This window comes from Lemur catta, chromosome 20 (genome assembly GCF_020740605.2).
Source record: "Lemur catta isolate mLemCat1 chromosome 20, mLemCat1.pri, whole genome shotgun sequence".
NCBI classification, from domain to species: Eukaryota; Metazoa; Chordata; class Mammalia; order Primates; family Lemuridae; genus Lemur; species Lemur catta.
In genome coordinates this window covers 9,836,898-9,850,033 of record NC_059147.1, presented here as the reverse complement: position 1 = coordinate 9,850,033, position 13,136 = coordinate 9,836,898, and the positions used below count along the sequence as shown (strand labels likewise).

The 13,136-nt window shown below is 39.8% G+C and overlaps 1 long non-coding RNA gene across 1 annotated transcript; it reads right to left on the bottom strand.

Annotated features, from left to right (window-relative positions):
- Positions 1 to 5: 5 nt before the first annotated feature.
- Positions 6 to 9,017, bottom strand: LOC123624970. The gene is made up of 3 exons (XR_006730322.1): positions 8,871 to 9,017; positions 7,587 to 7,849; positions 6 to 461 (listed from the first exon to the last, which is right to left on the bottom strand). It is a non-coding gene; the product is annotated as an uncharacterized LOC123624970 (long non-coding RNA).
- Between the last annotated feature and the right edge of the window lie 4,119 nt (positions 9,018 to 13,136).

Genomic DNA, 13,136 nt, shown 5'->3' with positions numbered 1-13,136 from the left:
ACTGCACTTGTTTAAGTTACTCCGGAATATAGCTTCCTTTTTCCTGCAGACAAAGGGCTGTGTACATTTGCCAAAAATAATTCGGGGCCAGCTTTTGTGCTCCTCTTTGGTAAGCTGCAGATTCTGGTCTCACTGTTTCAGGTGAGGAAATCACTGCAAAGTGACAGCCCCCGCTCTGCAAACGATCGGTGGCTGGAAATGTTAGGCTGAAACTTTCTCCTCAACGCCGACAGGAGTGGAACCAGACAGACGACCTCCACGATGTGTTTTTTCTCTGAGATGTCAGGGCTCTGGCCATGACTCTGTGATGCTGAAATGCGGAGGGAGAAAACAGTGGCACATGGCTGGGCCAACAGGAGCTTTGGCATCAGACAGACCCGGGTCCAAGTTCTAGCTCTTTCATTCATGAATCCCATAAACTTGAATGACAACTCTTCTTTTCTGAGCCTTAGTTTCCTCACCTGTAAAAAATATGAATAATAGGGATAATCTACTCCCTTATGGGAATTAAATGAAATACTACATGCTACACATGTAAATACATAAGCACATAGTAAATGCTCAATAAATGTGAGCTCCCATTATTAAAATTATGAATCAACTTGCTTTGACCACAGACAGTTCCTATATGGCCTCTTTTCTTAGAATTCCAGTTATTAATAGGTGCACAAATTCATAGTTGTACAATAATTACAGGTAAGCAATAAAGAAAGTTAGTCCCATTAGATCCTTTTGCTTAACATAGGTTAAGACCAAAAAAGAAAAACAAAACAAACAAAAGCTACTGTTTATTCTCCCTTCTGAGCCAGCCGCACATGTCTGAGTCTCCACTCCTGAGCCTTGTCCTTCGGAGCTGCCCTGTCTTCTCCACAGATGAGCATTTATTAAGCACCTGCTTGGTGCATATATAGCACCCTGAGAACAGGGTAGAAGCTGCTTCTACCATTTACAAACTATCGGAAGAGATAGGACACGCACATGAACCATTTGGGCAACGGACCACAGCCATCAGGCCAGTCACGGGCTAGCAGCCTTGACCTTGCCCAGGAGGTTGGCAGAGAGGCTTAGAAATCACCTGTGTCTCAAGCCATCCAGTTCTTCTGCGTTCCCCTGTGCATTCTCTCTCCTTCTCCTCCAAGGGAGGACACACATCAGGCAGAGGTTGTTTAGGGGAAAGACAATGAGTTTGACTGTTGGGCGCCTCTTGCTACCATCCCAGAAGTGAGGCTCAGTGGCACACAGAGGAGCGTGGATTCACAGCAAAGCTGCACGCTTTCAACACTAGGTAGCAGCGCTCCCCAACATTTTTGGCACCAGGGACTGGTTTCGTGGGAGACAATTTTTCTATCAGGCAGAGCTCACGGAGGGGGAGGCGGGGGAGGCAGAGCTCAGGCGGTGATGTGAGCCATGGGGAGGGGAGTGGCTGTAAATACAGATGAAGCTTCGCTTGCTCACCTGCTGTGCACCCCACACCCCGCTTTCCTAAGTTTCATAGAAGACAATTTTTCCACGGACAGGGGGGCAGTGGCAGAGCTCCACGGCCTGGTCCATGGCCCAGGGGTTGGGGAGCACTCAGAAAACAGGCATTTTTCTCTGAGCCCAAGGACTGCCCTTGCTTCCTGAGCTCTGAAAGCCAGTGGGACCCAACCCAGACCCTTTGCCAGGATTTCACCCCAGTGAGAGGATTCTCTTTGAACTAGTCCTCTTTTTCCTGGGCACATTCATTCTTCTCCCACTCCTCATGCACCCCAAAACCACTTCCTCTGAGATGCTTCAGCTGTAAGAATTTCATGGCCTCGGTGCTAATGCCTTTTCATTTTCCTCTGCTTAATTTTTTTTTCTGGAAACTTATTACATCCATAACCATTAGACCAATTCATGATCTTCCAAATACCTCTAAAGCACATGTCTTTGCCTACGTAACATGTCTGCTCTTTCTCTTCTCTAACACGTCCTTAAATCCCTGGCTGAGAGCCCTCGAATTTCCCACTTCCTGGGTCAGCACATCCCGGGTCAGCATATCAGAAGTCCTTTATGTCTGCTGGCCTCCCTCATGCAGCTCTAACATTACTGACATTCCTAAGCTGTTGTCTTAAATATTGTCACTTACTTTATTGATGGAAAGGAACGCTTATAACCCACTTCCTATATGCAAATTAGAAAAACACTCCATTTTCTCAAGATGCTTTGTTTCCATTTGCTGAAAAACTGTCAAGATAAATGTACAAAACCTACTATGGCCACAATACGAATAATGTTCTCGTGCAGTGCACAATCCGCAGAACGATACATGGTGGTACTGCCAAAGAAAGAGACTCCCTTCTAAAGGTAACTGGAAAGACCATCCTCAAGGTGTTAAACCAATTTAGTTAGATGTGAAGGCTTTATCTCTTTGATTCACCACTATTTCTCCAGTAGACTGAACGGTAATGTGTATTATAATCATCTTAATTTGGGACTCTATAAACATTAAAAATAGTGTGGCTCTGTTTAGAATAAAATCTACTAAATTATTTTACAATGGATATTTGCAGACTCAAAGTACGTCTCTACAGACTTCTTATTCATTACAAAGAGAACACTTTACATTGGGGAAACCTAACAGACATCACCTTAACCAAGCGGTTGTCACCAATATTGCAGCAAAGCAACACCATGGGCCTTATGATCTGATGAACTGGGAAGAACTCAGCATCGCTTCTGGGGTTTTCTTGTATTTAATCATGAGGAAATATCAGAGAAACCCAACTAGAAGGACATTCTATAAAACAACTGATCTGGACCCATCACAAATGTCAATGTCATGGAAAAAAAAAAAGACTGTTCCAGATTAAAAGACCAAAGATACAAGACAACAAATGAAAAGGGTGAGCTTCGATTGAATCCTAGATTGGGAGAAATACTATAAAAAAAACTTTATTGTGATAATTCGTGAAATTTTAATATGGATTGATTAGATACTAGTACTGTATCAATGTTAAATTCCCCAAATTTGATAATTATATTGTGAAAGCATTTAGGAGTAGAAGATCACAGGACTTATGAGGGAGAGAATGAGAAAAAGCAAATATAACAAAATGTGAACAACTGGTGAGTCAAAATGAAGAATATATATAAGAATTCATTGCACTACTCTTGAAAATTTTCCATAAGTATAAATATTTGCAAAACAAAAGATTCTAAAAAACGTTTTGTACTATTTGAAAAAATATATTATTCTGGCAGAAACAAGCAAGCGTGGCAGGTTTTCACCTCAAGCTGATGAGCTGCTAGTTTCAACTGGAGGACGAAATAAACAAACCCTTCCACGGCAGCACGGTAAGCAAGAAAGAAGTCATCGACTAATCAGACATTCAAGGAATTTCTAAAAGGTAGAAGGAAGGTGGGGTCATCTCGTACATTTAACCTCCTCTCTGTCCTAAAGACCCCCAAAAGTTATTGCACAGAAACACAAAAAGAGTAAAAGTACACAGGAAAAAGGAAATGGAAAAGATGTCCCTGGATAAAAGATATCAAAATAATTTTAAAAGAAATCAAAACCATTTCAGAAGGCAGGAAGTAGGTAGAAAACTGACAAATTGGCTTTAAAGAGAGAGAGAAGCTAGAAATCTAAACTCTGCAGAGTCACAATTCTGCAAAGACATTTCCCCTCCCACCCTAAAGCCCCCACACCAACGAAAACCTCGTTCAGGGTTGTTACCATCAGGAGTGGACCTGGAGCTGGATAGAGAGGGGAGCAGAAAATGGGGAGAAGAATTTTTACTTTTCACCTTTATATTAGTTTTTTATTGCTGCTGGGCAGTTTAGGCAACATAAATTTATTTTCCATGTCTGATCAGAAGTCTAAATTGGGTTTCACTGGGCAAAAATCAAGGTCAGCATAGCTTTGTTCTTTTCTGGAGGCTCTAGAGGAGAGTCTGTCTTCTTGCCTTTCCCAGTGACTAGGGGCTGCCCACAGTCCGTGGCTCGTGGTCCACACCTTGAACTGCAAAGCCAGCAACGCTCAGTTGAGTCTTTCTCACGTTGCATCACTCTGACACTGAGTCTTCTGCCTCTCTCTTCTACATTTCAGAACCCTTGCGATTACATTAGACTCCCCTGCATAATCCAGGATGATCTTCCTATGTTAAAGTTATTTGATTAGTGACTTCAGTTGCATCCTGAAAACTTAATTCCCCTTTGCTATGTAATTCACAGATTCCAGGATAAGGATGTGGACATCTCTAGAAGATCGTTATCCTGTCTTCCACAACTTTATGCTTTTCTAAACTATTTGTATTTGTTAATTTATAAATACGTATCACTTTTAAAATTTAAGGTCGAGTATCTGATAGTGAGCATTTAAAAAAAGTTAAAAGATTTAAATTTACTTTTATGTTATAATGATAAAAAGTGTGATGTTGCAGGATTAGACAAATGGAATAGTACAAGAGAACTAGGATCCAGAGACAAATATAGGTGGAATATAGCATTAGACAAAGGTCGTATTTCAAGCTATAGAGGAAAAAGAATGGACAATTTACAAGAGGAAACTGGATGTCACTGGAAACAAAAGGCTTGATCTTTATGTCACACAGCACGCCCAAATAAATCCCACGTAGATTAAGATCAAAACATCAAAAAAATTAAAAGTAGTAGAAAAAGATGTAGGAAAATATACCTGTAATCTTGGGGTGGTGAAAGGCTTCTTATACCCCAATCCATAAAGCAAAACTTGATAATATTAAAATAACAAAGTAAAAATATAAGCCATAGGCTGAGAAAAAATATTTGTGAGTATAACAAAGTGGCCATAATCAATAAAGATCTTTTTTTGTAATTTGACGGGACAACACTGCAGGAAAATGAGCAAAAGATATAAACAGGTCAATTCTCAAAAGAAGAAATGCAATGGCAATAAATATGTGAAAACACATTCATACCCACTAATAAGGAGAGGCAAATTACAAGAAAAAAGCAACGTAATGCCGTAGGCACACTATTATTAGCCAAGAGCTCAGAGTCTTAGGGTGTGCCAAACCTCCTCGGTTTGAAGCCTGGCTCTACTGATCACTCACCATGTGGCCTTGGGCAAGTTAAACTCTCTATGCCTCAGTTTCCCTATATGAAAAAGAGGGATAATAATACATCTTAACTCTTTATATTGTCAAGATAGAATGAGTTCATATATGTAGTGTTTTGAATAATGCCTGGCACAGAGTAATCACTCAATAAATGGCAGTCTAATATTTTGTCATGACATGTGCACAGGGAGGTACACACATGTGCTGCAAACTCACACACTTATCACACTCAGGTCAGTGTAGTAAAAACTGGGTATGACTTTAAATGACACCAATGGGAAACAGATAAATTTTATACCTTTAAAATATGGAATAAAAATTAGTATTAAAAACAATGAGTATGATCTTGGGCACTAACATAGGAAGATGTCTATGATAAATTAAGTGGGAGAAAAAGCAAGTCACAGACTGCTATCGAATAATCCAAATTATGTTTTTAAAATATGTTCTATGTAATATATGTATATAGTATACCCATATGTGCACATGCATAGAATGCACAGAAAATGTTATGAAAGGACTCCTTCAAATTGTTAGCAAAGGTACCAGGCAGGGAAGTAGGACTGGGGGAGAGCATCAAAAGAGGAGTTTGTCAAATAAACTACATTTTTCCTTTTTCTCTTTACTTTTAAAGCAAGCATATATTGTTTTAAAAATTGCAAAAAGTGAAATAGAGAAGAAGTCATAATCAGAATAAATTCTCGAAAACTAATACAGGGACGATGATAAGCAAAAGAAAATTATAAAATCAATTTATCCTACAACTTTTTTTTTCCAACAAAAGAGAATGATTAGCAAAGGAATTAGTCTAATCATGCTTCAAAGAACATCAGTTTAGCTAGGGGGTTTTCAAATACTTTGAACATGGGCTAAAAATGTCAAAGTCATACATCTTTCAAGGATGAAAATTCTAGGATAGTCTCCATTAATTGTTTCCATTGTACATAATATTGTGTAAGTTTTACATCTCCAGGAAAGTAATGTTTACAGATTCAAACCATGGACCTTCAATGTTACTTGGGTGACATAAACAAATTAAAATAAGGCCAATCTAAGCCAATTGTGTTTATCAACCTGATCCCCTCTGAAAACGAGAAATGAAGTCAAATACCCTTTAATACTATTTATTAGTTGAGTAATATAATACATTTTGACAAGTTGAACCATTGTAACAGGCGGCTGTTAAAGTCTCTACAGGGCCTGTTTAGAATAAAAACAGCAGTGAGAGACAGCTCTATAACTGGGTTTTAAGAACAGCTCAGCCATCAACTGTATCCTAACCAAGTACTTTTATCCAGTTAATTTACAGAGTGAATCCCTTAGGGTCTCTAGCCGTCTACCACTGCAGCTCATTAGAGCCCAATATCCAAGTTTTCTCATTGTAGCACTGAAAGCATTTATGCCTAAAATGTAATTAAACTTAAAACAAACAAGATCTTTATTCCCTGACAGTCCCGCTATTTTTAAATTGACAGAGGCATGAACTTATATAGGATTATTTAGAAAGCACTATACATTTCAGCCACTTATGGCAAGACATTTGCCCAACTGTTCATCCCGCATGCAATTAGAAATCTAAATACTTGGGTAACGGGTTTCTACTGGGAATTAAACTTGCAGATCTCTTACAAACGAGTAATGTGGTAAGACTTGCTGTCCAATGAGGTGTCTTATTGAAATATCCCAGGCCGTTTCACTTGTCACAGCTGTCGTTTCAGCCTCCTGCACTCACAGTGTATAGCTTTCATTACGAAAATAGAAATTTGTGTCCTAAGTGCTGTTACATTACTAATGCTAAATATTTAATTCCCTGGGGTTCCAATTATGGTTGAGCACTGGCAACACTGATTCTACTTTTTAATAACAACTGTAAAAGCAATTTGAGCATTTTTCAATTAATTAAATACATAGTGAACGAGTAACCTCTTGTCATTTTGCCCTCCAGGACCTGAGCTAATTGGTGTAGAATAAAATGTTTTGAAAATTAACTGATATTCTGGCCTGCACACTGTTATACCATTAAATTACAGTTTGCAAAATGAAGTTTGTCTTCTAATAGTTACACTCAATAGAGTCTGCAGATGTGAGAAAGTACCTGTGTTTCATGTACTTTACCGTGCCTCTAATTAGAGCCAAGTTTAAAGTCAAGTGTAGTCCCTCTAAACACCACTCAGTATCAATAATACTTTGCATTGTTCACAGACTGATAAATGCAACAAATTTCAACACAGGAAAGTTTCCCAGGTTTCATCATGTGTTTTCACAATTTAGCATAAACATTTTGAAAGTTTGCTCTTAAGAATTCCTATCATTAATTATATTCACACAGAAAAGTTCAAAAACAAATTTTTACATTTTTTTTTAAAAGAGAAAATTATAAATCAAACATCTGGGAAAGACCTTCCATTTTGAACACTTTGTTGCAGTTTCTCGTTTCACCATAGAACAATGTCATAAATAAGCTCCAAATTGGTGTTTCAGCTGAAAAGGATGAATCATAAAAGCAGATGCCATTTTACTCACATTTTAAAATGAACCTTTTTCTGAAGTACAATGAAATCTGATTAAAGAGACCATCTCCTTGCAGAAAAGCGTCTCTGACAGGTGTTCTTCCAGCTCGGAGTCTTGATTGGCCATAACCTAAAATCCATGCTCAGAAAGCGAATGCCTTTTCAGCAGCTGTCTGTCTAACAGAAATGATCCCCTCAACAGGTTCACTGAATTAGGAATCTCAGCAGAAGCATTAGGGCTCATGGAGGAAGACACAGAAAGTGAAATTAATCACTCTGGGAGAGAGGGAAAAAAATAACGGGGAAAATTTAATCACTTTCATACCAATCTTTAGAGTTTAAAACTTTAATATTTCTAAGATTTTAGTAACATCTTTGAGAAATGAATTTTAATTATAGGATTAACTTGATAGCACCAGTGAGCTAATATAAATAGATCAGCCTAAATTTCTGGTTTTTTTTTTTTTTATTAAACTAAACTGGATAATGAGAACATTTTAGATCTCTGAGGTTCGGCTGACTTATCTAGAAGCAATCTAGTCCATCAGCAAATGCATACACCCACATACAAATAAAAAAATATATAAATTGGTTTAGGTTTATTTAAATATTAATCTGTATAGAATGTAACAGCTTAGTAGACTTTGAAAAACATTGTCTTAATATATCCTATCATTAACAATTCTTAAAGCAAGTCATAGATTTAGTAGATGACATATTAAATCCAGTTATACAGATTATTTTTGCCAAAGACCATTTATTTTTTCCAGCCCAAAGAACAGCTATATTTTAAAATATAAAAGTAAAAGTAAAGGAAACTTCTACTTTGGATACAAGTGGTAGTTATTTTTGTATTAAGAAATGGATCAGAATTTATTTCAAAACACTTATGTACTAGTTTTGAAAAATAATAATTTCATTAACTGACTAATAGTGGCCAAAATACAACTAGAAATAATAATATTTAGTCCTCTAAAAACACTGGACAATTATCTACAGTAACAATTAAAGCTACTATATTTAGTACCAGGGTCCCCAATTAGTGCACCAGTTGGAGTTGGCTGTCAAGTGGGCAGTCTCCACCCACCTCCGGCAGCAGCAGGATGACAGCTAGTTGAAGATGATGAGGTACCATCCCCTTAGGATCACATGCCCATCAAGTGCCCCTCCTTTCTCTCTGGGTGACCTGACACTCCATGTGCTCATTGGGGTTGGCAGCCCCAGTCTACACAGTCAGAACTAAGTCTTATCTATTACCAGTATAAGTACTTAGGACCAGCGGGAAAACCCTACTGACCTTGGAAGCAGAAGATCTGACCTCAAACTTGATAATGCTAACAGTGGTGTGACTTTGGATGAGTCACTTGACACCTCTGTGCCTCTGGTTTCCTGGCTCTGACGTGGGGGACAATACCATCCCTGCATTGTTCTGAAGGTCCAATGAGAAAAGATGATGCAGATGTTGGAGAAGCTGTGAAGCAACATGGAAACGTAAGACACTCAAGGCTTCCGGTCTAACATGCACCTGCCAGTGCCATTGACAAAGCATTTTTCACTGTTACTCTGCAAAGCACCTACGGTAAAAAAAAATGTATGTAACACATCCATTATAAAATGTCATAACAAAAGAAAAAAGTTAGAATCATTATGGGCTGTGTAGTTCTGACTAGAGATGCTTTTTCAGAATTAAGCCTTTAGCTTTGGTCCCAATAAATTGGAAGCCAAAAAAGCATATGTTTGAGGTTTATAAAATAAGAAGAAAAGGAAGCAATAGGATAAAAGAGAGAAGGGAATTAGCAGGATACGATCACAATATAGGCATCGTTTAATAAACTATAAACTTAAAATGAAGGCTGTTTAAATTTTCTTTTCTGAAGTGTGTTCAAACACTTCCCTTAGCTCGGCGTTCCTGACTAGAATCAGCCTCTCCACAGCTCTGCGGAGCAGAGAAGGATGTTGATGGGAGGAGTCAGAGCAGATCTCCCTCATTTTACCACCCAGTCGCTCAAACACACAGAAAACCAAGACAAGAGCTGCTTGCAAGTTAATACACAACCGTGGTAACTGGCCGGTTAGTGGGCTCCAGAAGCCCTTTCTCAAGCTGGCTGTACTCTAACAAGCACCATTACCTGGTCTCCAAGTCCACAGAAGCATAAAAGCAGCAACTTGAAGGGCAGAGGGAAGACCACAGGTAAGGTCAATGAGAAATACAGTTGACAGCAATCAAAGAAACCAAAATGTTTTAAGAATGACAATGAGAAAACAGAAAACAAACAAACAAACAAAAAACCTAAAACAAAACAAAAAGCCTGAGTCCTTTAATGAGAACTGAATCACATAGTCCAATTCTTACTGATGACTGGGAATTATAATGAAAGTTAATGAGACTTCATGTATGTGTTCAAGATCAAAGGGAAAGGTATAATCCATTTTAGGAAGATTTCCATCACAAATTGTTAATGTTAATTCTTAAAACTTGGCTATCTTGAATAACCCAGTCCCCGTGGGTTCTAGATTATCATGTTTTTACTGTAGTTGGATAATTTTATGGTTAATGTACTATGGTATAAATAAATGTAGCTTAGCCTAAGCGTATCCAATGAAAATATGTATGGCATAAAATGACAAATCTAATAGGTCAATAACCAAACACACAGTAAATAATTCAAGCATAAAAAATATATAACATTACAACTAAGATAAACTAGTCCTCTTCAAAATTGACCATACATTTTTGCAAAATGGACTTTTAAAATGAAAAACCAAATGTCCAAAGATAAATAGTGAGAAAGAGGTATAAAACTATTAACTTACATACCCTACACTCATATGAGAAGAGGCTGTAGGAAAACAAACCTACCTTATGCATCTGTGTGATGCTCAAGTAATATTCTGCACCATTCTTTATCGAATTTACAACATCAAGACATAGTAGATGCTCAATAAACTGTTGTTGAACTGAAATATAATTTACAAGTTGTTCGGATGTCAGATAAATAAGAAACGGGAGATATCAGGATTATCATAAACTCTCTTTGGGAGCGTTTAGAGATCTGAAACACAAGGAAAGTGAAAGAGAAGAATTTGAAATTTTAAAGGAAACCGACCCACTGAAGACTATAATACGCACATTGACTTTGACTGCATCTGGGGGAAAAAGCTGCTGGGTGAGTAAATGCCTCATTCTGGTTAGTTTTTCAGAATAGGAGACTGTGGCTAACCTAAAGATGCTCCAAATAGTGTCAGGAGGTGGCAAGGACAGAGTCACAGTCCCAGCTCCACGGCTCTCCTGGCACCAGCTTCACTGCTAGGTGGGCCCATTCAGTCAGGCCCACAAAGCATGTCCTGATTTGTGGCTCTAGGGAAACAGGGTATCTGTGACCTCCATGGAGTCCCTTGGGGACAGAAGGAAGTGTGAAAAGGCTCTATGTATTGTTAGCAAGCCTCCTTTGCCTCCTTCCCTGGTGCTGGCTGTGTCAGGGTTTTAGTGACTCCATTTTTTTAGATTTTAATTTGCATGGCTATTTGATTTAGGCATTTTATAGACTACATCACCACAGAAGCAGGCATGCTTGTCTTTAATGTGTACTGGCTTAATTTATGCATTGCTATACTGTTTACCACTCTACTAACTCAAAGATGTTAGTAACTTCTGCATTTTTTCCAATAGGCTATGAATGATGGACAGGATAACCATACCATAGACATGGGTATCCTCTAAGACTCCAGCCTTGCCCCAGCTCCTGACCAGCTACACTCTACTCTCCAGGTCCGAAATTCATGCCGCCCACCCCACCAACACACAGGCAGAGCACTGCTGACGTTACAAAATCACTTTATGGCAAGGTTTTAGGCACCAAACAGATTCAGAGTAAGAACCTCCTGCGTCCATCTCAGAAAGACCTGGGTTAAAGATTTTATGCACACGTACACAGTGCTTAGTATGTGCCATGCACTGTCCACTGCACTGGGGAAGGGCATTTCAGGCCTCTGCACCTGATTGGCAAGTGGAAGCAGATTATTCGTTGCTTATGATATTTTGGGAAATAAAAGATCTAGGAATTTAGAAACTCCAAAGGCAAACCTAGTGTGATCTCTGAAAGGCTGTTCAGAGACAGGGTAGCAGAAGGAGGATATATACTCTCTCTTCTAGAATAGGGGTGGGCAAACTAAATCCAGCCTGTAGACTATTTTTATAAATGTTATTGGAACGCTTTTATAAAAGTGTCATTGGAACAGTCACACCCACTTGTCTATGGCTGACTTTGCAATGCAATGACAAAGTAGTTGTGACAGAGATTGTCTGGGCCACAAAGCCCAAAATATTCACTATCTGGCTTTTTACAGAAGTTGGCCAACCCCTATGTTAGGGTGTCTCTCCCTGAGAAGTATGGGAATCCCAGTAAAGCTGCCTCCATCCTGCAAGGCTACTTCCCCACCCCTGCCCTTACACAGCCCCTTCCCTATCTCCCCCTCTGCCCCCCTGCCCCAGCCCTGAGATGCCCAGGTGCTGGTTCCAGTGTCATCTGGTAATGACCCCTGCCTAAAGGCCTAAAACGCACCCCCCTTTCCAGTTGTGAAACGTCCCATGAAGACGGCAAACCATGAAGTTATCAGCGGTGTGGGGGAATTTGTAAGTTCCCTTTCTAGCTCCATACTCACTGTTCAGAGACAGGGCAAAAGAGGGATATTTTCTCTCTTTTAGAATGGCTTGCAGCCTGTTTTTGAAAATGTTATTGGAATACTTTTGTAAAAGTGTCACTGGAACACAGCCACACCCTCTTGTCTACGGCTGCCTTTGCATCGCAATGACAAAGTAGTTGCAGGAGAGATAACTCAACACTGATTGAGTTACCTGGGCCCTGCCCGTGCATTTGACCTCAAGTGCAGGAAAGCCCCAGTGAGGAAGATAGTAAAGGATGCGTGGCATGTCACCAGAAAGGGAAAAGAAGAGGGAAGGCCCACCAAACGGAAACACTGGCTGCTGCACAGGTGGCATGGCACTGGCTGTCCCTGCCAGGGTCTACCCCAGGAAACCAGCCAATGGGAGAGAGGGCGTACAGGCCGGAGGGTGGGAAACAAAGCTGGACAAGTCCCCTGGTCAGGTGGTGAGAGGCTTTGTGGATGTTGCTGCAAAGTGGAGAAGTGAGAGGCAAGAGGGTGTCTCTAAAGGATTTAAGCAAGGGCATGAAATGATCAGATCTCATTTTAGGAAGATCACTGTGACAGCAGGGTCGAGGCAGACGGGGTAGGGATGTCTATGCTCTCCCCTAGGCTGCTCTACCCTCTCCACCATGCCCACTCAGAAACCTCCTCCTCACCCTTTCCTACGCACCCCGTGCAGTTCCACCCCTTCCTCCGGCTCGTAGGGCACCTTCTAGACAACTGCAGAAATGGTATATTTCCCATCCCTAATTGCCACTATCCGAACTGCCTCCTGGTCCCATGCTTCTTCTATCTGTAGTGAAAGGCCAAAGGTTTGTTTCTTTGTAATTTCTGATCCGCTGTAGAAAGGTATTCTTATAAAATACAAAATCGTACACGTGAGTGTCATGGCAATGTC